This window comes from Acanthaster planci, unplaced genomic scaffold, assembly GCF_054643075.1.
Source record: "Acanthaster planci isolate LZ-2023a unplaced genomic scaffold, COTS_SCS Contig166, whole genome shotgun sequence".
In the NCBI taxonomy this organism is placed as follows: Eukaryota; Metazoa; Echinodermata; class Asteroidea; order Valvatida; family Acanthasteridae; genus Acanthaster; species Acanthaster planci.
Genome location: NW_028257787.1, coordinates 17,796 through 43,498, shown reverse-complemented (window position 1 = coordinate 43,498; position 25,703 = coordinate 17,796). Strand labels below are relative to the sequence as shown.

The 25,703-nt window shown below is 64.7% G+C and overlaps 6 pseudogenes; all 6 read left to right on the top strand.

Moving 5' to 3' along the window:
• On the top strand, positions 1 to 2,563 carry LOC147795112 (large subunit ribosomal RNA; annotated as a pseudogene; the record flags this gene model as incomplete).
• A 3,006-nt stretch (positions 2,564 to 5,569) lies between these two features.
• On the top strand, positions 5,570 to 6,839 carry LOC147795111 (large subunit ribosomal RNA; annotated as a pseudogene).
• Positions 6,840 to 9,743: 2,904 nt separating this feature from the next.
• Positions 9,744 to 11,102, top strand: LOC147795110 (large subunit ribosomal RNA; annotated as a pseudogene).
• Positions 11,103 to 14,001: 2,899 nt separating this feature from the next.
• LOC147795109 (large subunit ribosomal RNA) lies at positions 14,002 to 15,361 on the top strand (annotated as a pseudogene).
• A 2,905-nt stretch (positions 15,362 to 18,266) lies between these two features.
• On the top strand, positions 18,267 to 19,623 carry LOC147795108 (large subunit ribosomal RNA; annotated as a pseudogene).
• A 2,900-nt stretch (positions 19,624 to 22,523) lies between these two features.
• LOC147795107 (large subunit ribosomal RNA) lies at positions 22,524 to 23,880 on the top strand (annotated as a pseudogene).
• The last annotated feature ends 1,823 nt before the right edge of the window (positions 23,881 to 25,703 follow it).

Below are 25,703 nucleotides of genomic sequence, written 5' to 3'. Positions count from 1 at the left end.
CTCCCGGGCCGCGGCCGGCCCTGCCGGAGAGCCCCGGGACGGGAGGTGCGGAAAAAGTGGCAGCCCGCCGCCCCGCCGGGAGGCCCCCGCCAGGACACTGGCTGCAGGCGGCAACAAGGGGAGTGCAAAGAGACCGGTAGGTTGCGGCGCGGGTTCCCCCCGCTCTCTGGCGAGGATGGTATGGGAGATCTGCGGGCAAGGCAGGCAGGTAGGCGAGGGGCACCGGCCGGGCGGGTCGTTCCCCGGGGGAGGTCGGCGCTGAGTATCCGCCCCACAAACGAGCGCCGGTCGTGCCCCCAAACCGAACAAGAAAGACACAGGCGGCCTTGAGGGAGCGCGCTGGAAAGGAGGCCAGGTAGGCAGGGCAGGCCGAGAAAGAAAAAGGGGAGGCCCGGACCCGGCCAACGGGGACCGAGTGCCGCCGGCCCCGTGGCAGATCTCCGAGTGGACCGCCGGAAAGGGAGCGGGCGCCCAGCGCCGAGAGAGAGAAGAGGGGAAACTCTCCTTCCTGGCAGCCACCGAGGCGCCGGGCGGGCCCTGAGAGGCGAGAGAGAGAGTGAGAAGCCGAGGCCTATTGCGAACCCATCGACTTCAGGTCGGGCGAGAGGACCCGCCGGGTTGGCGTGCCGCATTTGGGGCCGACGCTCATCAGAGCCCAGAGAAGGCGTTGCTTAATACGGGCAGCAGGCCGGTGGCCATGGAAGTCGACTAGCCCTGAAAATGAATGGCACTGAGAGTGCCGCCCACACCTGGCCGTCGGGGCAGAGAGCGAGTGGGACCGCCGGCTGGGTGGTACGCCCCGACGAGTAGGAGGGCCGCCGCGGTGCGCGTCGAAGCGCCGGCCGCCAGGCCGCGTGGAGCCGCCGCGGGCGCAGATCTTGGTGGTAGTAGCAAATATTGGAGTGAGATCCTCGAGGGCCGAGTGGCGGAGAAGGCTTGCATGCGATCAGCAGTTGTACATGGGTCAGTCGATCCTAAGCCCCAGGGAGGTTCCGCTCCCAGCGGAGGCGGGTGCCCCCCTCCTGGCGGGGCCGGGGCCTCGCCCCCCGGGCGAAACGGAATCGGGTCAATATTCCCAAACCCGCAGGCGGAGCCCTCCGTCCTCCTTGGCGGTCCGATCTGCGAAGCAAGCGAGCCCCAGACGCCGGTCGGGGACCCAGGAGGAGTTACCTTTTCTTGCTAAGGGGCGGGATCCCTGGAATCGGCTGGTCCGGAGCTAGGGGCTGCGGCCCCCTAGAGCGCCGCGTCTGCGGCGCCGGGCGAGCCCGGACCGGCCTGGGGCCCGCCTCGTGGACAGTCCTCGCTGCGGCCGCTTCGGCCGGCGCCCAACAGCCGGCTCAGAACTGGTACGGACCAGGGGAATCCGACTGTCTAATGAAAAACAGAGCATCGCGACGTCTGCAGCCGGGGCGCTGACGCGAGGTGATTTCTGCCCAGTGCTCTGAATGTCAAAGTGAAGAAATTCAGCGAAGTGCGGGTAAACGGCGGGAGTAACTATGACTCTCTTAAGGTAGCCAAATGCCTCGTCATCTAATTAGTGACGCGCATGAATGGATTAACGAGATTCCCACTGTCCCTATCTATCTAGCGAAACCACAGCCAAGGGAACGGGCTTGGCAGAATCAGCTTGACTCTAGTCTGACCTTGTGAAGAGACACGGGGGGTGTAGGATAGGTGGGAGGGCCCCGGCCCGACGCTGAAAAACCACTACTCTCGTCGTTTCTTTACTTAGCCGATGAGGCGGGGAGCGGGCCCAGTCTTCTGGCGCTACGCGGCCGGCCGCCACCCGCTCTGGCGACAGCTTCAGTCTGGGGGTTTGACTGGGGCGGTACATCTGTCAAAGGGTAACGCAGGTGTCCTAAGGCGAGCTCAGCGAGGACGGAAACCTCGCGCGGAGCAAAAGGGCAAAAGCTCGTTTGAATCTGATTTTCAGCATGAATACAGACCGTGAAAGCGTGGCCTATCGATCCTTTTGAGCTTTGCAGTTTGAAGCGAGAGGTATCAGAAATGTTACCACAGTGATAACTGGGTAGTTGCAGCCAAGCGTTCATAGCGATGTTGCTGTTTGATCCTTCGATGTCGGCTCTTCCTATCATTGCGAAGCGTTGGATTGTTCACCCACCAATGGGGAACGTGAGCTGGCTTTGGACCGCCGTGAGACAGGTAGTTTTACCCTACTGATGAGAGGTCGCCGTCACGGCAATCCTGCTCAGTACGAGAGGAACCGCAGATTCGGACCCCTGGTTCAGGCGCTCGGTCGACAGGCCGGTGGTGCGAGACTACCACCTGAGAGATTACGGCTAAACGCCTCTAAGTCGAAATCTCTGCCGGTGTGCGGCCCGCGTCAGCGCCCACCCGCTTTTGCCTGGAGGGGGGCCGGGCCGACTCCTCCCACGGACCCTGCCCGGGGGCCGGGAACTCCGGCGCAAGCCGAACCGCCGTCTCGAGAGGGACGCCAGATCACTTGCAGACGACTTGGGTATGGATTGGGGTGTCGTGCCCAGTAGAGCAGCCGCTTTGCTGTGATCTGCTAAAACTAAACCTTTCGATCCGAGGGATTTGCCCGCGCCGCAGACGGGCCGATCCTGGCGGGCCGGGTCGGACGACGTCGCTGCTGCGGGAGCGGCTTCTGGGAGAGGGGTGGTGGGGTCCAGCAGCGGGGGGAGGAGGTCGAGCGCGGAGGGCCGGCCGGCGCCGCCCGGTGGCCCTCGGGCGGACCGGCCTTGGAGGAGGAGACCGGGGAGGACCAGCGGCGGGCTCGGCGGCACTCGGACTCGGCAGAGGAACTGACGGCGGACTGAACGAGCGCTTCCCCTGTGGCCGAGGATTGGCTGCTGGGCTGCATGTCTGACACGGCCGCCCCAAACTGACTTGAAATCCACGTTTAATAGTGTACCCCGCAGGAGGGCTCTAGGGGAGTTGCCAAGTCGGTCCCAATGCCATCGTGCGATCAGCTGCTCGGCACGGATGAACCATGGCTTCCAGCCCGAGTGCGGCATCTGGCAGCGGGCGGCGTCGGTCCCGCCGTGGGTGCCGGACGGGGAGCGTTACGAGGGTGCCCCCTGAAGATTTCTTCCTCGGACTTCTTTGACCGCGAAAGGGCTCATCTCCAGTTACGCTTCGACTCGGGCGCAAAAACTGACTCGGCCCCACTGGCGAGAGCCGGGGATACGCTGCCGGGCCGCGAGGCTTATCCGGCCGCCCAAAACCTGATTTGAAATCCGGGGCCGGAGGTGCACCCCGCAGGAGGGCTCTAATGGGAGTGGCGCCACGTGCCAGCGGGCGGGTAGGGACCGGGGCCTCGGGCCCGAGGGCGGAGTCTCGCAGCGGACGGCGCCGGTCCCGCTGTGGGTGTCGGACGGGCGGCGTTGCGTGGGCGCCCGCTGAAGATTTCTTCCCCGGACTTGGTGGTGCGCGAAAGGTAGGATCTCCGGTTTCGACCCGACTCGGGCGCAAAAACCGACTCGTCCCCACTTGCCAACGCGTCGGCGAGGCACCCCGGCTCTCGAGAGCGTCACTCGTCGGGGTCTGTTGGGCCGCAAACGTGCGTATTTCAATGAGAGCGTTTTGAACCTTAACCCCCACTCCCTGGTTTGCCTTTTTATAGGGGGGAGTGTGTCTCCGCGGCGAATTGCCGTCCTGGGGGAAAAAAACCCGCCGAAGCCGCACGCGGACCCTCTAAAGCCGTGCATTTCCGACACGCTTCCCCGGGCGAAAACGGCTCCATGCCGGCGGGTTGCGTGGTGCGGCGCGGTGAATCGCCTTTTTCGGAAAACCTGGTCCGAGAGGTTCGGATGTCTGGGGTTGCCAGCGGAGAGCGGGCCGGGCGCTTCAGGCATAGCGTCCATCGGCTCGCCGGCCCACCCAAGGCCTCTGAGAGGGCTTTGCCCCGGGACAGGTTGGGCCCAAAACGTGCGTATTTCAATGAGAGCGTTTTGGACCTTAACCCCCACTCCCTGGTTTGCCTATTTATAGGGGGAGGGTGGTCTGGAGCTCAGCTCCAGCTGCCAGATATCAGTACAGCCATATGTTGTCCATACAATACGGCAATTCCTGCAGGGTGGAGCCCAAGCCTCCGGAGCGATTCCCCCTGGGGTCTGGACAAGCCCCGCTCCGGAGCGGCTCAAGGAAAGTGGCTGCTCGCCGTCCCGCCGGGAGGCCCTCCGGGCGCTCCGTTAACGGCGTTTCTCTGCGCGGCCGGCCCGACCCTTCATGCCCAGAAGAGCGTCGGCCGGCCCGCCCGGCCTTGCCCAGAGGTGTCGGAAAGGCCGCTCCCGGGCCGCGGCCGGCCCTGCCGGAGAGCCCCGGGACGGGAGGTGCGGAAAAAGTGGCGGCCCGCCGCCCCGCCGGGCCGGGACGCCCCCGCCAGGACACTGGCTGCAGGCGGCAACAAGGGGAGTGCAAAGAGACCGGAAGGTTGCGGCGCGGGCTCCCCCCCGCTCTGGCGAGGATGATATGGGAGATCTGCGGGCAAGGCAGGCAGGTAGGCGATGGGTACCGGCCGGGCGGGTCGTTCCCCGGGGAAGGTCGGCGCTGAGTATCCGCCCCAAAACGAGCGCCGGTCGTGCCCCCGAGCCGAACAAGAAAGACACAGGCGGCCTCGAGGGAGCGCGCCGGAAATGAGGCCAGGCAGGCAGGCAGGGCAGGCCGAGAAAGAAAAAGGGGAGACCCGGACCCGGTCAGCGGGGACCGAGTGCCGCCGGCCCCGTGGCAGATCTCCGAGTGGACCGCCGGAAAGGGAGCGGGCGCCCAGCGCCGAGAGAGAGAACAGGGGAAACCCTCCTTCCTGGCAGCCGTCGAGGCGCCAGGCGGGCCCTGAGAGGCGAGAGAGAGAGTGAGAAGCCGAGGCCTATTGCAAACCCATCGACCTCAGGTCGGGCGAGAGGACCCGCCGGGTTGGCGTGCCGCATTTGGGGCTGACGCTCATCAGAGCCCAGAGAAGGCGTTGCTTAATCCGGGCAGCAGGCCGGTGGCCATGGAAGTCGACTAGCCCTGAAAATGAATGGCACTGAGAGTGCCGCCCACACCTGGCCGTCGGGGCAGAGAGCGAGTGGGACCGCCGGCTGGGTGGTACGCCCCGACGAGTAGGAGGGCCGCCGCGGTGCGCGTCGAAGCGCCGGCCGCCAGGCCGCGTGGAGCCACCGCGGGCGCAGATCTTGGTGGTAGTAGCAAATAATGGAGTGAGATCCTCGAGGGACGAGTGGCGGAGAAGGCTTGCATGCGATCAGCAGTTGTACATGGGTCAGTCGATCCTAAGCCCCAGGGAGGTTCCGCTCCCAGCGGAGGCGGGTGCCCCCCTCCTGGCGGGGCCGGGGCCTCGCCCCCCGGGCGAAACGGAACCGGGTCAATATTCCCAAACCCGCAGGCGGAGCCCTCCGTCCTCCTTGGCGGTCCGATCTGCGAAGCAAGCGAGCCCCAGACGCCGGTCGGGGACCCAGGAGGAGTTACCCTTTCTTGCTAAGGGGCGGGATCCCTGGAATCGGCTGGTCCGGAGCTAGGGGCTGCGGCCCCCTAAAGCGCCGCGTCTGCGGCGCCGGGCGAGCCCGGACCGGCCTCGGGCCAGCCTTCGTGGACAGTCCTCGCTGCGGCCGCTTCGGCCGGCGCCCAGCAGCCGGCTCAGAACTGGTACGGACCAGGGGAATCCGACTGTCTAATGAAAAACAGAGCATCGCGACGTCTGCAGCCGGGGCGCTGACGCGATGTGATTTCTGCCCAGTGCTCTGAATGTCAAAGTGAAGAAATTCAGCGAAGTGCGGGTAAACGGCGGGAGTAACTATGACTCTCTTAAGGTAGCCAAATGCCTCGTCATCTAATTAGTGACGCGCATGAATGGATTAACGAGATTCCCACTGTCCCTATCTATCTAGCGAAACCACAGCCAAGGGAACGGGCTTGGCAGAATCAGCTTGACTCTAGTCTGACCTTGTGAAGAGACACGGGGGGTGTAGGATAGGTGGGAGGGCCCCGGCCCGACGCTGAAAAACCACTACTCTCGTGGTTTCTTTACTTAGCCGGTGAGGCGGGGAGCGGGCCCAGTCTTCTGGCGCTACGGGGCCGGCCGCCTCCCGCTCCGGCGACAGCTTCAGTCGGGGACTTAAACTGGGCCGTTCATCTGTCAAAGGGTAACGCAGGTGTCCTAAGGCGAGCTCAGCGAGGACGGAAACCTCGCGCGGAGCAAAAGGGCAAAAGCTCGTTTGAATCTGATTTTCAGCATGAATACAGACCGTGAAAGCGTGGCCTATCGATCCTTTTGAGCTTCGCAGTTTGAAGCGAGAGGTATCAGAAATGTTACCACAGTGATAACTGGGTAGTTGCAGCCAAGCGTTCATAGCGATGTTGCTGTTTGATCCTTCGATGTCGGCTCTTCCTATCATTGCGAAGCGTTGGATTGTTCACCCACCAATGGGGAACGTGAGCTGGCTTTGGACCGCCGTGAGACAGGTAGTTTTACCCTACTGATGAGAGGTCGCCGTCACGGCAATCCTGCTCAGTACGAGAGGAACCGCAGATTCGGACCCCTGGTTCAGGCGCTCGGTCGAGAGGCCGGTGGTGCGAGACTACCACCTGAGAGATTACGGCTAAACGCCTCTAAGTCGAAATCTCTGCCGGTGTGCGGCCCGCGTCAGCGCCCACCCGCTCTTGCCTGGAGGGGGGCCGGGCCGACTCCGCCCGCGGCCCCTGCCCGGGGGCCGGGAACTCCGGCGCAAGGCGAACCGCCGTCTCGAGAGGGACGCCAGATCACTTGCAGACGACTTGGGTATGGATTGGGGTGTCGTGCCCAGTAGAACAGCCGCTTTGCTGTGATCTGCTAAAACTAAACCTTTCGATCCGAGGGATTTGCCGGCGCCGCAGACGGGCCGATCCTGGCAGGCCGGGTCGGACGACGTCGCTGCTGCGGGAGCGGCGTCTGGAAGAGGGGTGGTGGGGTCCAGCAGCGGGGGGAGGAGGTCGAGCGCGGAGGGCCGGCCGGCGCCGCCCGGTGGCCCTCGGGCGGACCGGCCTTGGAGGAGGAGACTGGGGAGTACCAGCGGCGGGCCCGGCGGCACTCGAACTCGGCAGAGGAACTGACGGCGGAGTAAACGAGCGCTTTCCCTGAGGCCGAGGATTGGCTGCTGGGCTGCATGTCTGACACGGCCGCCCCAAACTGACTTGAAATCCACGTTTAATAGTGTACCCCGCAGGAGGGCTCTCGGGGAGTTGCCAAGTCGGTCCCAATGCCATCGTGCGATCAGCTGTTCGGCACGGATAAACCATGGCTTCCAGCCCGAGTGCGGCATCTGGCAGCGGGCGGCGTCAGTCCCGCCGTGGGTGCCGGCCGGGGAGCGTTCCGTGGGTGCCCGCTAAAGATTTCTTCCTCGGACTTCGTTGACCGCGAAAGGGCTCATCTCCAGTTACGCTTCGACTCGGGCGCAAAAACTGACTCGGCCCCACCGGCGAGAGCCGGGGATACGCTGCTGGGCCGCGAGGCTTATCCGGCCGCCCAAAACCTGATTTGAAATCCGGGGCCGGAGGTGCACCCCGCAGGAGGGCTCTAATGGGAGTGGCGCCACGTGCCAGCGGGCGGATAGGGACCGGGGCCTCGGGCCCGAGGGCGGAGTCTCGCAGCGGGCGGCGCCTGTCCCGCTGTGGGTGTCGGACGGGCGGCGTTGCGTTGGCGCCCGCTGAAGATTTCTTCCCCAGACTTGGTGGTGCGCGAAAAGTCGGATCTCCGGTTTCGACCCGACTCGGGCGCAAAAACCGACTCGTCCCCACTTGCCAACGCGTCGGCGAGGCACCCCGGCTCTCGAGAGCGTCACTCGTCGGGGTCTGTTGGGCCCCAAACGTGCGTATTTCAATGAGAGCGTTTTGAACCTTAACCCCCACTCCCTGGTTTGCCTTTTTATAGGGGGGAGGGTGTCTCCGCGGCGAATTGCCGTCCTGGGGGAAAAAAACCCGCCGAAGCCGCAAGCGGACCCTCTAAAGCCGTGCATTTCCGACACGCTTCCCCGGGCGAAAACGGCTCCATGCCGGCGGGTTGCGTGGTTGCGGCGCGGTGAATCGCCTTTTTCGGAAAACCTGGTCCGAGAGGTTCGGATGTCCGGGGTTGCCCGCGGAGAGCGGGCCGGGCGCTTCAGGCATAGCGTCCATCGGCTCGCCGGCCCACCCAAGGCCTCTGAGAGGGCTTTGCCCCGGGACAGGTTGGGCCCAAAACGTGCGTATTTCAATGAGAGCGTTTTGGACCTTAACCCCCACTCCCTGGTTTGCCTATTTATAGGGGGAGGGTGGTCTGGAGCTCAGCTCCAGCTGCCAGATATCAGTACAGCCATATATTGTCCATACAATACGGCAATTCCTGCAGGGTGGAGCCCAAGCCTCCGGAGCGATTCCCCCTGGGGTCTGGACAAGCCCCGCTCCGGAGCGGCTCAAGGAAAGTGGCTGCTCGCCGTCCCGCCGGGAGGCCCTCCGGGCGCTCCGTTAACGGCGTTTCTCTGCGCGGCCGGCCCGACCCTTCATGCCCAGAAGAGCGTCGGCCGGCCCGCCCGGCCTTGCCCAGAGGTGTCGGAAAGGCCGCTCCCGGGCCGCGGCCGGCCCTGCCGGAGAGCCCCGGGACGGGAGGTGCGGAAAAAGTGGCGGCCCGCCGCCCCGCCGGGCCGGGACGCCCCCGCCAGGACACTGGCTGCAGGCGGCAACAAGGGGAGTGCAAAGAGACCGGAAGGTTGCGGCGCGGGTTCCCCCGCTCTCTGGCGAGGATGATATGGGAGATCTGCGGGCAAGGCAGGCAGGTAGGCGAGGGGCACCGGCCGGGCGGGTCGTTCCCCGGGGAAGGTCGGCGCTGTATCCGCCCCAAAACGAGCCCCGGTCGTGCCCCCGAGCCGAACAAGAAAGACACAGGCGGCCTCGAGGGAGCGCGCCGGAAATGAGGCCAGGCAGGCAGGCAGGGCAGGCCGAGAAAGAAAAAGGGGAGACCCGGACCCGGTCAGCGGGGACCGAGTGCCGCCGGCCCCGTGGCAGATCTCCGAGTGGACTGCCGGAGAGGGAGCGGGCGCCCAGCGCCGAGAGAGAGAAGAGAGGGCCGCGGAGGGAAGCCCCCATTCCTGGCAGCCGCCGAGGCGCCGGGCGGGCCCTGAGAGGCGAGAGAGAGAGTGAGAGGCCGAGGCCTATTGCGAACCCATCGACCTCAGGTCGGGCGAGAGGACCCGCCGGGTTGGGGCGCCGCATTTGGGGCCGACGCTCATCAGAGCCCAGAAAAGGCGTTGCTTAATACGGGCAGCAGGCCGGTTGCCATGGAAGTCGACTAGCCCTGAAAATGAATGGCACTGAGAGTGCCGCCCACACCTGGCCGTCGGGGCAGAGAGCGAGTGGGACCGCCGGCCGGGTGGTACGCCCCGACGAGTAGGAGGCCCGCCACGGTGCGCGTCGAAGCGCCGGCCGCCAGGCCGCGTGGAGCCGCCGCGGGCGCAGATCTTGGTGGTAGTAGCAAATATTGGAGTGAGATCCTCGAGGGCCGAGTGGCGGAGAAGGCTTGCATGCGATCAGCAGTTGTACATGGGTCAGTCGATCCTAAGCCCCAGGGAAGTTCCGCTCCCAGCGGAGGCGGGCGCCCCCCTCCTCGCGGGGCCGGGGCCTTTGCCCCCCAGGCGAAACGGGATCGGGTCAATATTCCCAAACCCGCAGGCGGAGCCCTCCGTCCTCCTTCGCGGTCCGATCTGCGAAGCAAGCGAGCCCCAGACGCCGGTCGGGGACCCGGGAAGAGTTTCCTTTTCTTGCTAATGGGCGGGATCCCTGGAATCGGCTGGTCCGGAGCTAGGGCGCTGGGCGAGCCCGGACCGGCCTGGGGCCCGCCTCGTGGACAGTCCTCGCTGCGGCCGCTTCGGCCGGCGCCCAGCAGCCGGCTCAGAACTGGTACGGACCAGGGGAATCCGACTGTCTAATGAAAAACAGAGCATCGCGACGTCTGCAGCCGGGGTGCTGACGCGATGTGATTTCTGCCCAGTGCTCTGAATGTCAAAGTGAAGAAATTCAGCGAAGTGCGGGTAAACGGCGGGAGTAACTATGACTCTCTTAAGGTAGCCAAATGCCTCGTCATCTAATTAGTGACGCGCATGAATGAATTAACGAGATTCCCACTGTCCCTATCTATCTAGCGAAACCACAGCCAAGGGAACGGGCTTGGCAGAATCAGCTTGACTCTAGTCTGACCTTGTGAAGAGACACGGGGGGGGGGTGTAGGATAGGTGGGAGGGCCCCCGGCCCGACGCTGAAAAACCACTACTTGCGTCGTTTCTTTACTTAGCCGGTGAGGCGGGGAGCGGGCCCAGTCTTCTGGCGCTACGCGGCCGGCCGCCACCCGCTCCGGCGACAGCTTCAGTCGGGGGGTTTGACTGGGGCGGTACATCTGTCAAAGGGTAACGCAGGTGTCCTAAGGCGAGCTCAGCGAGGACGGAAACCTCGCGCGGAGCAAAAGGGCAAAAGCTCGTTTGAATCTGATTTGCAGCATGAATACAGACCGTGAAAGCGTGGCCTATCGATCCTTTTGAGCTTCGCAGTTTGAAGCGAGAGGTATCAGAAATGTGACCACAGTGATAACTGGGTAGTTGCAGCCAAGCGTTCATAGCGATGTTGCTGTTTGATCCTTCGATGTCGGCTCTTCCTATCATTGCGAAGCGTTGGATTGTTCACCCACCAATGGGGAACGTGAGCTGGCTTTGGACCGCCGTGAGACAGGTAGTTTTACCCTACTGATGAGAGGTCGCCGTCACGGCAATCCTGCTCAGTACGAGAGGAACTGCAGATTCGGACCCCTGGTTCAGGCGCTCGGTCGACAGGCCGGTGGTGCGAGACTACCACCCGAGAGATTACGGCTAAACGCCTCTAAGTCGAAATCTCTGCCGGTGTGCGGCCCGCGTCAGCGCCCACCCGCTCTTGCCTGGAGGGGGGCCGGGCCGACTCCGCCCGCGGCCCCTGCCCGGGGGCCGAGAACTCCGGCGCAAGGCGAACCGCCGTCTCGAGAGGGACGCCAGATCACTTGCAGACGACTTGGGTATGGATTGGGGTGTCGTGCCCAGTAGAGCAGCCGCTTTGCTGTGATCTGCTAAAACCAAACCTTTCGATCCGAGGGATTTGCCCGCCCCGCAGACGGGCCGATCCTGGCGGGCCGGGTCGGACGACGTCGCTGCTGCGGGAGCGGCTTCTGGGAGAGGGGTGGTGGGGTCCAGCAGCGGGGGGAGGAGGTCGAGCGCGGAGGGCCGGCTGGCGCCGCCCGGTGGCCCTCGGGCGGACCGGCCTTGGAGGAGGAGACTGGGGAGTACCAGCGGCGGGCCCGGCGGCACTCGAACTTGGCAGAGGAACTGACGGCGGAGTAAACGAGCGCTTTCCCTGAGGCCGAGGATTGGCTGCTGGGCTGCATGTCTGACACGGCCGCCCCAAACTGACTTGAAATCCACGTTTAATAGTGTACCCCGCAGGAGGGCTCTCGGGGAGTTGCCAAGTCGGTCCCAATGCCATCGTGCGATCAGCTGCTCGGCACGGATGAACCATGGCTTCCAGCCCGAGTGCGGCATCTGGCAGCGGGCGGCGTCGGTCCCGCCGTGGGTGCCGGACGGGGAGCGTTACGAGGGTGCCCCCTGAAGATTTCTTCCTCGGACTTCTTTGACCGCGAAAGGGCCCATCTCCAGTTACGCTTCGACTCGGGCGCAAAAACTGACTCGGCCCCACCGGCGAGAGCCGGGGATACGCTGCCGGGACGCGAGGCTTATCCGGCCGCCCAAAACCTGATTTGAAATCCGGGGCCGGAGGTGCACCCCGCAGGAGGGCTCTAATGGGAGTGGCGCCACGTGCCAGCGGGCGGATAGGGACCGGGGCCTCGGGCCCGAGGGCGGAGTCTCGCAGCGGGCGGCGCTGGATCCGCTGTGGGTGTCGGACGGGCGGCGTTGCGTGGGCGCCCGCTGAAGATTTCTTCCCCGGACTTGGTGGTGCGCGAAAGGTCGGATCTCCGGTTTCGACCCGACTCGGGCGCAAAAACCGACTCGTCCCCACTTGCCAACGCGTCGGCGAGGCATCCCGGCTCTCGAGAGCGTCACTCGTCGGGGTCTGTTGGGCCCCAAACGTGCGTATTTCAATGAGAGCGTTTTGAACCTTAACCCCCACTCCCTGGTTTGCCTTTTTATAGGGGGGAGTGTGTCTCCGCGGCGAATTGCCGTCCTGGGGGAAAAAAACCCGCCGAAGCCGCACGCGGACCCTCTAAAGCCGTGCATTTCCGACACAATTCCCCGGGCGAAAACGGCTCCATGCCGGCGGGTTGCGTGGTGCGGCGCGGTGAATCGCCTTTTTCGGAAAACCTGGTCCGAGAGGTTCGGATGTCCGGGGTTGCCCGCGGAGAGCGGGCCGGGCGCTTCAGGCATAGCGTCCATCGGCTCGCCGGCCCACCCAAGGCCTCTGAGAGGGCTTTGCCCCGGGACAGGTTGGGCCCAAAACGTGCGTATTTCAATGAGAGCGTTTTGGACCTTAACCCCCACTCCCTGGTTTGCCTATTTATAGGGGGAGGGTGGTCTGGAGCTCAGCTCCAGCTGCCAGAAATCAGTACAGCCATATATTGTCCATACAATACGGCAATTCCTGCAGGGTGGAGCCCAAGCCTCCAGAGCGATTCCCCCTGGGGTCTGGACAAGCCCCGCTCCGGAGCGGCTCAAGGAAAGTGGCTGCTCGCCGTCCCGCCGGGAGGCCCTCCGGGCGCTCCGTTAACGGCGTTTCTCTGCGCGGCCGGCCCGACCCTTCATGCCCAGAAGAGCGTCGTCCGGCCCGCCCGGCCTTGCCCAGAGGTGTCAGAAAGGCCAGTCCCGGGCCGCGGCCGGCCCTGCCGGAGAGCCCCGGGACGGGAGGTGCGGAAAAAGTGGCAGCCCGCCGCCCCGCCGGGAGGCCCCAGCGAAGGACACTGGCTGCAGGCGGCAACAAGGGGAGTGCAAAGAGACCAGTAGGTTGCGGCGCGGGTTCCCCCCGCTCTCTGGCGAGGATGGTATGGGAGATCTGCGGGCAAGGCAGGCAGGTAGGCGAGGGGCACCGGCCGGGCGGGTCGTTCCCCGGGGGAGGTCGGCGCTGAGTATCCGCCCAAAAACGAGCGCCGGTCGTGCCCCCGAGCCGAACAAGAAAGACACAGGCGGCCTCGAGGGAGCGCGCCGGAAATGAGGCCAGGCAGGCAGGCAGGGCAGGCCGAGAAAGAAAAAGGGGAGACCCGGACCCGGCCAGCGGGGACCAAATGCCGCCGGCCCCGTGGCAGATCTCCGAGTGGACTGCCGGAGAGGGAGCGGGCGCCCAGCGCCGAGAGAGAGAAGAGATGGCCGCGGAGGGAAGCCCCCATTCCTGGCAGCCGCCGAGGCACCGGGCGGGCCCTGAGAGGCGAGAGAGAGAGTGAGAGGCCGAGGCCTATTGCGAACCCATCGACCTCAGGTCGGGCGAGAGGACCCGCCGGGTTGGGGCGCCGCATTTGGGGCCGACGCTCATCAGAGCCCAGAAAAGGCTTTGCTTGATACGGGCAGCAGGCCGGTGGCCATGGAAGTCGACTAGCCCTGAAAATGAATGGCACTGAGAGTGCCGCCCACACCTGGCCGTCGGGGCAGAGAGCGAGTGGGACCGCCGGCCGGGTGGTACGCCCCGACGAGTAGGAGGGCCGCCGCGGTGCGCGTCGAAGCGCCGGCCGCCAGGCCGCGTGGAGCCGCCGCGGGCGCAGATCTTGGTGGTAGTAGCAAATATTGGAGTGAGATCCTCGAGGGCCGAGTGGCGGAGAAGGCTTGCATGCGATCAGCAGTTGTACATGGGTCAGTCGATCCTAAGCCCCAGGGAGGTTCCGCTCCCAGCGGAGGCGGGCGCCCCCCTCCTCGCGGGGCCGGGGCCTTTGCCCCCCGGGCGAAACGGAATCGGGTCAATATTCCCAAACCCGCAGGCGGAGCCCTCCGTCCTCCTTGGCGGTCCGATCTGCAAAGCAAGCGAGCCCAAGACGCAGGTCGGGGACCCGGGAAGAGTTTCCTTTTCTTGCTAAGGGGCGGGATCCCTGGAATCGGCTGGTCCGGAGCTAGGGCGCTGGGCGAGCCCGGACCGGCCTGGGGCCCACCTCGTGGACAGTCCTCGCTGCGGCCGCTTCGGCCGGCGCCCAGCAGCCGGCTCAGAACTGGTACGGACCAGGGGAATCCGACTGTCTAATGAAAAACAGAGCATCGCGACGTCTGCAGCCGGGGCGCTGACGCGATGTGATTTCTGCCCAGTGCTCTGAATGTCAAAGTGAAGAAATTCAGCGAAGTGCGGGTAAACGGCGGGAGTAACTATGACTCTCTTAAGGTAGCCAAATGCCTCGTCATCTAATTAGTGACGCGCATGAATGAATTAACGAGATTCCCACTGTCCCTATCTATCTAGCGAAACCACTGCCAAGGGAACGGGCTTGGCAGAATCAGCTTGACTCTAGTCTGACCTTGTGAAGAGACACGGGGGGGGGTGTAGGATAGGTGGGAGGGCCCCAGGCCCGACGCTGAAATGCCACTACTCTCGTGGTTTCTTTACTTAGCCGGTGAGGCGGGGAGCGGGCCCAGTCTTCTGGCGCTACGCGGCCGGCCACCACCCGCTGCGGCGACAGCTTCAGTCGGGGACTTAAACTGGGCCGTACATCTGTCAAAGGGTAACGCAGGTGTCCTAAGGCGAGCTCAGCGAGGACGGAAACCTCGCGCGGAGCAAAAGGGCAAAAGCTCGTTTGAATCTGATTTTCAGCATGAATACAGACCGTGAAAGCGTGGCCTATCGATCCTTTTGAGCTTCGCAGTTTGAAGCGAGAGGTATCAGAAATGTTACCACAGTGATAACTGGGTAGTTGCAGCCAAGCGTTCATAGCGATGTTGCTGTTTGATCCTTCGATGTCGGCTCTTCCTATCATTGCGAAGCGTTGGATTGTTCACCCACCAATGGGGAACGTGAGCTGGCTTTGGACCGCCGTGAGACAGGTAGTTTTACCCTACTGATGAGAGGTCGCCGTCACGGCAATCCTGCTCAGTACGAGAGGAACCGCAGATTCGGACCCCTGGTTCAGGCGCTCGGTCGAGAGGCCGGTGGTGCGAGACTACCACCTGAGAGATTACGGCTAAACGCCTCTAAGTCGAAATCTCTGCCGGTGTGCGGCCCGCGTCAGCGCCCACCCGCTCTTGCCTGGAGGGGGGCCGGGCCGACTCCGCCCGCGGCCCCTGCCCGGGGGCCGGGAACTCCGGCGCAAGGCGAACCGCCGTCTCGAGAGGGACGCCAGATCACTTGCAGACGACTTGGGTATGGATTGGGGTGTCGTGCCCAGTAGAACAGCCGCTTTGCTGTGATCTGCTAAAACTAAACCTTTCGATCCGAGGGATTTGCCCGCGCCGCAGACGGGCCGATCCTGGCAGGCCGGGTCGGACGACGTCGCTGCTGCGGGAGCGGCTTCTGGGAGAGGGGTGGTGGGGTCCAGCAGCGGGGGGAGGAGGTCGAGCGCGGAGGGCCGGCCGGCGCCGCCCGGTGGCCCTCGGGCGGACCGGCCTTGGAGGAGGAGACTGGGGAGTACCAGCGGCGGGCCCGGCGGCACTCGAACTCGGCAGAGGAACTGACGGCGGAGTAAACGAGCGCTTTCCCTGAGGCCGAGGATTGGCTGCTGGGCTGCATGTCTGACACGGCCGCCCCAAACTGACTTGAAATCCACGTTTAATAGTGTACCCCGCAGGAGGGCTCTCGGAGAGTTGCCAAGTCGGTCCCAATGCCATCGTGCGATCAGCTGTTCGGCACGGATAAACCATGGCTTCCAGCCCGAGTGCGGCATCTGGCAGCGGGCGGCGTCAGTCCCGCCGTGGGTGCCGGACGGGGAGCGTTACGTGGGTGCCCGCTAAAGATTTCTTCCTCGGACTTCGTTGACCGCGAAAGGGCTCATCTCCAGTTACGCTTCGACTCGGGCGCAAAAACTGACTCGGCCCCACCGGCGAGAGCCGGGGATACGCTGCTGGGCCGCGAGGCTTATCTGGCCGCCCAAAACCTGATTTGAAATCCGGGGCCGGAGGTGCACCCCGCAGGAGGGCTCTAATGGGAGTGGCGCCACGTGCCAGCGGGCGGGTAGGGACCGGGGCCTCGGGCCCGAGGGCGGAGTCTCGCAGCGGACGGCGCCGGTCCCGCTGTGGGTGTCGGACGGGCGGCGTTGCGTGGGCGCCCGCTGAAGATTTCTTCCCCGGACTTGGTGGTGCGCGAAAAGTCGGATCTCCGGTTTCGACCCGACTCGGGCGCAAAAACCGACTCGTCCCCACTTGCCAACGCGTCGGCGAGGCACCCCGGCTCTCGAGAGCGTCACTCGTCGGGGTCTGTTGGGCCCCAAACGTGCGTATTTCAATGAGAGCGTTTTGAACCTTAACCCCCACTCCCTGGTTTGCCTTTTTATAGGGGGGAGGGTGTCTCCGCGGCGAATTGCCGTCCTGGGGGAAAAAAACCCGCCGAAGCCGCACGCGGACCCTCTAAAGCCGTGCATTTCCGACACGCTTCCCCGGGCGAAAACGGCTCCATGCCGGCGGGTTGCGTGGTGCGGCGCGGTGAATCGCCTTTTTCGGAAAACCTGGTCCGAGAGGTTCGGATGTCCGGGGTTGCCCGCGGAGAGCGGGCCGGGCGCTTCAGGCATAGCGTCCATCGGCTCGCCGGCCCACCCAAGGCCTCTGAGAGGGCTTTGCCCCGGGACAGGTTGGGCCCAAAACGTGCGTATTTCAATGAGAGCGTTTTGGACCTTAACCCCCACTCCCTGGTTTGCCTATTTATAGGGGGAGGGTGGTCTGGAGCTCAGCTCCAGCTGCCAGATATCAGTACAGCCATATATTGTCCATACAATACGGCAATTCCTGCAGGGTGGAGCCCAAGCCTCCGGAGCGATTCCCCCTGGGGTCTGGACAAGCCCCGCTCCGGAGCGGCTCAAGGAAAGTGGCTGCTCGCCGTCCCGCCGGGAGGCCCTCCGGGCGCTCCGTTAACGGCGTTTCTCTGCGCGGCCGGCCCGACCCTTCATGCCCAGAAGAGCGTCGGCCGGCCCGCCCGGCCTTGCCCAGAGGTGTCGGAAAGGCCGCTCCCGGGCCGCGGCCGGCCCTGCCGGAGAGCCCCGGGACGGGAGGTGCGGAAAAAGTGGCGGCCCGCCGCCCCGCCGGGCCGGGACGCCCCCGCCAGGACACTGGCTGCAGGCGGGAACAAGGGGAGGGCAAAGAGACCGGAAGGTTGCGGCGCGGGTTCCCCCGCTCTCTGGCGAGGATGATATGGGAGATCTGCGGGCAAGGCAGGCAGGTAGGCGAGGGGCACCGGCCGGGCGGGTCGTTCCCCGGGGAAGGTCGGCGCTGAGTATCCGCCCCAAAACGAGCGCCGGTCGTGCCCCCGAGCCGAACAAGAAAGACACAGGCGGCCTCGAGGGAGCGCGCCGGAAATGAGGCCAGGCAGGCAGGCAGGGCAGGCCGAGAAAGAAAAAGGGGAGACCCGGACCCGGTCAGCGGGGACCGAGTGCCGCCGGCCCCGTGGCAGATCTCCGAGTGGACTGCCGGAGAGGGAGCGGGCGCCCAGCGCCGAGAGAGAGAAGAGAGGGCCGCGGAGGGAAGCCCCCATTCCTGGCAGCCGCCGAGGCGCCGGGCGGGCCCTGAGAGGCGAGAGAGAGAGTGAGAGGCCGAGGCCTATTGCGAACCCATCGACCTCAGGTCGGGCGAGAGGACCCGCCGGGTTGGGGCGCCGCATTTGGGGCCGACGCTCATCAGAGCCCAGAAAAGGCGTTGCTTAATACGGGCAGCAGGCCGGTTGCCATGGAAGTCGACTAGCCCTGAAAATGAATGGCACTGAGAGTGCCGCCCACACCTGGCCGTCGGGGCAGAGAGCGAGGGGGCCCGCCGGCCGGGTGGTCCGCCCCGACGAGTAGGAGGGCCGCCGCGGTGCGCGTCGAAGCGCCGGCCGCCAGGCCGCGTGGAGCCGCCGCGGGCGCAGATCTTGGTGGTAGTAGCAAAAATTGGAGTGAGAACCTCGAGGGCCAAGGGGCGGAGAAGGCTTGCATGCGATCAGCAGTTGTACATGGGTCAGTTGATCCTAAGCCCCAGGGAGGTTCCGCTCCCAGCGGAGGCGGGCGCCCCCCTCCTCGCGGGGCCGGGGCCTTTGCCCCCCAGGCGAAACGGAATCTGGTCAATATTCCCAAACCCGCAGGCGGAGCCCTCCGTCCTCCTTGGCGGTCCGATCTGCGAAGCAAGCGAGCCCCAGACGCCGGTCGGGGACCCGGGAAGAGTTTCCTTTTCTTGCTAATGGGCGGGATCCCTGGAATCGGCTGGTCCGGAGCTAGGGCGCTGGGCGAGCCCGGACCGGCCTGGGGCCCGCCTCGTGGACAGTCCTCGCTGCGGCCGCTTCGGCCGGCGCCCAGCAGCCGGCTCAGAACTGGTACGGACCAGGGGAATCCGACTGTCTAATGAAAAACAGAGCATCGCGACGTCTGCAGCCGGGGTGCTGACGCGATGTGATTTCTGCCCAGTGCTCTGAATGTCAAAGTGAAGAAATTCAGCGAAGTGCGGGTAAACGGCGGGAGTAACTATGACTCTCTTAAGGTAGCCAAATGCCTCGTCATCTAATTAGTGACGCGCATGAATGAATTAACGAGATTCCCACTGTCCCTATCTATCTAGCGAAACCACAGCCAAGGGAACGGGCTTGGCAGAATCAGCTTGACTCTAGTCTGACCTTGTGAAGAGACACGGGGGGGGTGTAGGATAGGTGGGAGGGCCCCAGGCCCGACGCTGAAAAACCACTACTTGCGTCGTTTCTTTACTTAGCCGGTGAGGCGGGGAGCGGGCCCAGTCTTCTGGCGCTACGGGGCCGGCCGCCTCCCGCTCCGGCGACAGCTTCAGTCTGGGGGTTTGACTGGGGCGGTACATCTGTCAAAGGGTAACGCAGGTGTCCTAAGGCGAGCTCAGCGAGGACGGAAACCTCGCGCGGAGCAAAAGGGCAAAAGCTCGTTTGAATCTGATTTGCAGCATGAATACAGACCGTGAAAGCGTGGCCTATCGATCCTTTTGAGCTTCGCAGTTTGAAGCGAGAGGTATCAGAAATGTGACCACAGTGATAACTGGGTAGTTGCAGCCAAGCGTTCATAGCGATGTTGCTGTTTGATCCTTCGATGTCGGCTCTTCCTATCATTGCGAAGCGTTGGATTGTTCACCCACCAATGGGGAACGTGAGCTGGCTTTGGACCGCCGTGAGACAGGTAGTTTTACCCTACTGATGAGAGGTCGCCGTCACGGCAATCCTGCTCAGTACGAGAGGAACTGCAGATTCGGACCCCTGGTTCAGGCGCTCGGTCGACAGGCCGGTGGTGCGAGACTACCTCCCGAGAGATTACGGCTAAACGCCTCTAAGTCGAAATCTCTGCCGGTGTGCGGCCCGCGTCAGCGCCCACCCGCTCTTGCCTGGAGGGGGGCCGGGCCGACTCCGCCCGCGGCCCCTGCCCGGGGGCCGGGAACTCCGGCGCAAGGCGAACCGCCGTCTCGAGAGGGACGCCAGATCACTTGCAGACGACTTGGGTATGGATTGGGGTGTCGTGCCCAGTAGAGCAGCCGCTTTGCTGTGATCTGCTAAAACCAAACCTTTCGATCCGAGGGATTTGCCCGCCCCGCAGACGGGCCGATCCTGGCGGGCCGGGTCGGACGACGTCGCTGCTGCGGGAGCGGCTTCTGGGAGAGGGGTGGTGGGGTCCAGCAGCGGGGGGAGGAGGTCGAGCGCGGAGGGCCGGCCGGCGCCGCCCGGTGGCCCTCGGGCGGACCGGCCTTGGAGGAGGAGACTGGGGAGTACCAGCGGCGGGCCCGGCGGCACTCGAACTTGGCAGAGGAACTGACGGCGGAGTAAACGAGCGCTTTCCCTGAGGCCGAGGATTGGCTGCTGGGCTGCATGTCTGACACGGCCGCCCCAAACTGACTTGAAATCCACGTTTAATAGTGTACCCCGCAGGAGGGCTCTCGGGGAGTTGCCAAGTCGGTCCCAATGCCATCGTGCGATCAGCTGCTCGGCACGGATGAACCATGGCTTCCAGCCCGAGTGCGGCATCTGGCAGCGGGCGGCGTCGGTCCCGCCGTGGGTGCCGGACGGGGAGCGTTACGAGGGTGCCCCCTGAAGATTTCTTCCTGGGACTTCTTTGACCGCGAAAGGGCTCATCTCCAGTTACGCTTCGACTCGGGCGCAAAAACTGACTCGGCCCCACCGGCGAGAGCCGGGGATACGCTGCCGGGACGCGAGGCTTATCCGGCCGCCCAAAACCTGATTTGAAATCCGGGGCCGGAGGTGCACCCCGCAGGAGGGCTCTAATGGAGTGGCGCCACGTGCCAGCGGGCGGATAGGGACCGGGGCCTCGGGCCCGAGGGCGGAGTCTCGCAGCGGGCGGCGCTGGATCCGCTGTGGGTGTCGGACGGGCGGCGTTGCGTGGGCGCCCGCTGAAGATTTCTTCCCCGGACTTGGTGGTGCGCGAAAGGTAGGATCTCCAGTTTCGACCCGACTCGGGCGCAAAAACCGACTCGTCCCCACTTGCCAACGCGTCGGCGAGGCATCCCGGCTCTCGAGAGCGTCACTCGTCGGGGGCTGTTGGGCCCCAAACGTGCGTATTTCAATGAGAGCGTTTTGAACCTTAACCCCCACTCCCTGGTTTGCCTTTTTATAGGGGGGGGTGTGTCTCCGCGGCGAATTGCCGTCCTGGGGGAAAAAAACCCGCCGAAGCCGCACGCGGACCCTCTAAAGCCGTGCATTTCCGACACAATTCCCCGGGCGAAAACGGCTCCATGCCGGCGGGTTGCGTGGTGCGGCGCGGTGAATCGCCTTTTTCGGAAAACCTGGTCCGAGAGGTTCGGATGTCCGGGGTTGCCCGCGGAGAGCGGGCCGGGCGCTTCAGGCATAGCGTCCATCGGCTCGCCGGCCCACCCAAGGCCTCTGAGAGGGCTTTGCCCCGGGACAGGTTGGGCCCAAAACGTGCGTATTTCAATGAGAGCGTTTTGGACCTTAACCCCCACTCCCTGGTTTGCCTATTTATAGGGGGAGGGTGGTCTGGAGCTCAGCTCCAGCTGCCAGAAATCAGTACAGCCATATATTGTCCATACAATACGGCAATTCCTGCAGGGTGGAGCCCAAGCCTCCAGAGCGATTCCCCCTGGGGTCTGGACAAGCCCCGCTCCGGAGCGGCTCAAGGAAAGTGGCTGCTCGCCGTCCCGCCGGGAGGCCCTCCGGGCGCTCCGTTAACGGCGTTTCTCTGCGCGGCCGGCCCGACCCTTCATGCCCAGAAGAGCGTCGTCCGGCCCGCCCGGCCTTGCCCAGAGGTGTCGGAAAGGCCAGTCCCGGGCCGCGGCCGGCCCTGCCGGAGAGCCCCGGGACGGGAGGTGCGGAAAAAGTGGCAGCCCGCCGCCCCGCCGGGAGGCCCCAGCGAAGGACACTGGCTGCAGGCGGCAACAAGGGGAGTGCAAAGAGACCGGTAGGTTGCGGCGCGGGTTCCCCCCGCTCTCTGGCGAGGATGGTATGGGAGATCTGCAGGCAAGGCAGGCAGGTAGGCGAGGGGCACTGGCCGGGCGGGTCGTTCCCCGGGGGAGGTCGGCGCTGAGTATCCGCCCAAAAACGAGCGCCGGTCGTGCCCCCGAGCCGAACAAGAAAGACACAGGCGGCCTCGAGGGAGCGCGCCGGAAATGAGGCCAGGCAGGCAGGCAGGGCAGGCCGAGAAAGAAAAAGGGGAGACCCGGACCCGGCCAGCGGGGACCAAATGCCGCCGGCCCCGTGGCAGATCTCCGAGTGGACTGCCGGAGAGGGAGCGGGCGCCCAGCGCCGAGAGAGAGAAGAGATGGCCTCGGAGGGAAGCCCCCATTCCTGGCAGCCGCCGAGGCACCGGGCGGGCCCTGAGAGGCGAGAGAGAGAGTGAGAGGCCGAGGCCTATTGCGAACCCATCGACCTCAGGTCGGGCGAGAGGACCCGCCGGGTTGGGGCGCCGCATTTGGGGCCGACGCTCATCAGAGCCCAGAAAAGGCTTTGCTTGATACGGGCAGCAGGCCGGTGGCCATGGAAGTCGACTAGCCCTGAAAATGAATGGCACTGAGAGTGCCGCCCACACCTGGCCGTCGGGGCAGAGAGCGAGTGGGACCGCCGGCCGGGTGGTACGCCCCGACGAGTAGGAGGGCCGCCGCGGTGCGCGTCGAAGCGCCGGCCGCCAGGCCGCGTGGAGCCGCCGCGGGCGCAGATCTTGGTGGTAGTAGCAAATATTGGAGTGAGATCCTCGAGGGCCGAGTGGCGGAGAAGGCTTGCATGCGATCAGCAGTTGTACATGGGTCAGTCGATCCTAAGCCCCAGGAGGTCCCGCTCCCAGCGGAGGCGGGCGCCCCCCTCCGGCGGGGGCCGGGGCCCTTGCCCCCCGGGCGAAACGGAATCGGGTCAATATTCCCAAACCCGCAGGCGGAGCCCTCCGTCCTCCTTGGCGGTCCGATCTGCAAAGCAAGCGAGCCCAAGACGCCGGTCGGGGACCCGGGAAGAGTTTCCTTTTCTTGCTAATGGGCGGGATCCCTGGAATCGGCTGGTCCGGAGCTAGGGCGCTGGGCGAGCCCGGACCGGCCTGGGGCCCGCCTCGTGGACAGTCCTCGCTGCGGCCGCTTCGGCCGGCGCCCAGCAGCCGGCTCAGAACTGGTACGGACCAGGGGAATCCGACTGTCTAATGAAAAACAGAGCATCGCGACGTCTGCAGCCGGGGCGCTGACGCGATGTGATTTCTGCCCAGTGCTCTGAATGTCAAAGTGAAGAAATTCAGCGAAGTGCGGGTAAACGGCGGGAGTAACTATGACTCTCTTAAGGTAGCCAAATGCCTCGTCATCTAATTAGTGATGCGCATGAATGAATTAACGAGATTCCCACTGTCCCTATCTATCTAGCGAAACCACAGCCAAGGGAACGGGCTTGGCAGAATCAGCTTGACTCTAGTCTGACCTTGTGAAGAGACACGGGGGGGGTGTAGGATAGGTGGGAGGGCCCCAGGCCCGACGCTGAAATGCCACTACTCTCGTGGTTTCTTTACTTAGCCGGTGAGGCGGGGAGCGGGCCCAGTCTTCTGGCGCTACGGGGCCGGCCGCCTCCCGCTCCGGCGACAGCTTCAGTCGATGACTTAAACTGGGCCGTACATCTGTCAAAGGGTAACGCAGGTGTCCTAAGGCGAGCTCAGCGAGGACGGAAACCTCGCGCGGAGCAAAAGGGCAAAAGCTCGTTTGAATCTGATTTTCAGCATGAATACAGACCGTGAAAGCGTGGCCTATCGATCCTTTTGAGCTTCGCAGTTTGAAGCGAGAGGTATCAGAAATGTGACCACAGTGATAACTGGGTAGTTGCAGCCAAGCGTTCATAGCGATGTTGCTGTTTGATCCTTCGATGTCGGCTCTTCCTATCATTGCGAAGCGTTGGATTGTTCACCCACCAATGGGGAACGTGAGCTGGCTTTGGACCGCCGTGAGACAGGTAGTTTTACCCTACTGATGAGAGGTCGCCGTCACGGCAATCCTGCTCAGTACGAGAAGAACCGCAGATTCGGGACCCCTGGTTCAGGCGCTCGGTCGACAGGCCGGTGGTGCGAGACTACCACCCGAGAGATTACGGCTAAACGCCTCTAAGTCGAAATCTCTGCCGGTGTGCGGCCCGCGTCAGCGCCCACCCGCTTTTGCCTGGAGGGGGGCCGGGCCGACTCCGCCCGCGGCCCCTGCCCGGGGGCCGGGAACTCCGGCACAAGCGGAACCCCCGCCTCGAGAGGGACGCCAGATCCCTTGCAGACGACTTGGGTATGGATTGGGGTGTCGTGCCCAGTAGAGCAGCCGCTTTGCTGTGATCTGCTAAAACTAAACCTTTCGATCCGAGGGATTTGCCCGCGCCGCAGACGGGCCAATCCTGGCAGGCCGGGTCGGACGACGTCGCTGCTGCGGGAGCGGCTTCTGGGAGAGGGGTGGTGGGGTCCAGCAGCGGGGGGAGGAGGTCGAGCGCGGAGGGCCGGCCGGCGCCGCCCGGTGGCCCTCGGGCGGACCGGCCTTGGAGGAGGAGACTGGGGAGTACCAGCGGCTTGCCCGGCGGCACTCGAACTTGGCAGAGGAACTGACGGCGGAGTAAACGAGCGCTTTCCCTGAGGCCGAGGATTGGCTGCTGGGCTGCATGTCTGACACGGCCGCCCCAAACTGACTTGAAATCCACGTTTAATAGTGTACCCCGCAGGAGGGCTCTCGGGGAGTTGCCAAGTCGGTCCCAATGCCATCGTGCGATCAGCTGCTCGGCACGGATGAACCATGGCTTCCAGCCCGAGTGCGGCATCTGGCAGCGGGCGGCGTCGGTCCCGCCGTGGGTGCCGGACGGGGAGCGTTACGAGGGTGCCCCCTGAAGATTTCTTCCTCGGACTTCTTTGACCGCGAAAGGGCTCATCTCCAGTTACGCTTCGACTCGGGCGCAAAAACTGACTCGGCCCCACCGGCGAGAGCCGGGGATACGCTGCCGGGACGCGAGGCTTATCCGGCCGCCCAAAACCTGATTTGAAATCCGGGGCCGGAGGTGCACCCCGCAGGAGGGCTCTAATGGGAGTGGCGCCACGTGCCAGCGGGCGGATAGGGACCGGGGCCTCGGGCCCGAGGGCGGAGTCTCGCAGCGGGCGGCGCTGGATCCGCTGTGGGTGTCGGACGGGCGGCGTTGCGTGGGCGCCCGCTGAAGATTTCTTCCCCGGACTTGGTGGTGCGCGAAAGGTCGGATCTCCGGTTTCGACCCGACTCGGGCGCAAAAACCGACTCGTCCCCACTTGCCAACGCGTCGGCGAGGCACCCCGGCTCTCGAGAGCGTCACTCGTCGGGGTCTGTTGGGCCCCAAACGTGCGTATTTCAATGAGAGCGTTTTGAACCTTAACCCCCACTCCCTGGTTTGCCTTTTTATAGGGGGGAGTGTGTCTCCGCGGCGAATTGCCGTCCTGGGGGAAAAAAAACCCGCCGAAGCCGCACGCGGACCCTCTAAAGCCGTGCATTTCCGACACGCTTCCCCGGGCGAAAACGGCTCCATGCCGGCGGGTTGCGTGGTGCGGCGCGGTGAATCGCCTTTTTCGGAAAACCTGGTCCGAGAGGTTCGGATGTCCGGGGTTGCCCGCGGAGAGCGGGCCGGGCGCTTCAGGCATAGCGTCCATCGGCTCGCCGGCCCACCCAAGGCCTCTGAGAGGGCTTTGCCCCGGGACAGGTTGGGCCCAAAACGTGCGTATTTCAATGAGAGCGTTTTGGACCTTAACCCCCACTCCCTGGTTTGCCTATTTATAGGGGGAGGGTGGTCTGGAGCTCAGCTCCAGCTGCCAGAAATCAGTACAGCCATATATTGTCCATACAATACGGCAATTCCTGCAGGGTGGAGCCCAAGCCTCCAGAGCGATTCCCCCTGGGGTCTGGACAAGCCCCGCTCCGGAGCGGCTCAAGGAAAGTGGCTGCTCGCCGTCCCGCCGGGAGGCCCTCCGGGCGCTCCGTTAACGGCGTTTCTCTGCGCGGCCGGCCCGACCCTTCATGCCCAGAAGAGCGTCGTCCGGCCCGCCCGGCCTTGCCCAGAGGTGTCAGAAAGGCCGCTCCCGGGCCGCGGCCGGCCCTGCCGGAGAGCCCCGGGACGGGAGGTGCGGAAAAAGTGGCAGCCCGCCGCCCCGCCGGGAGGCCCCAGCGAAGGACACTGGCTGCAGGCGG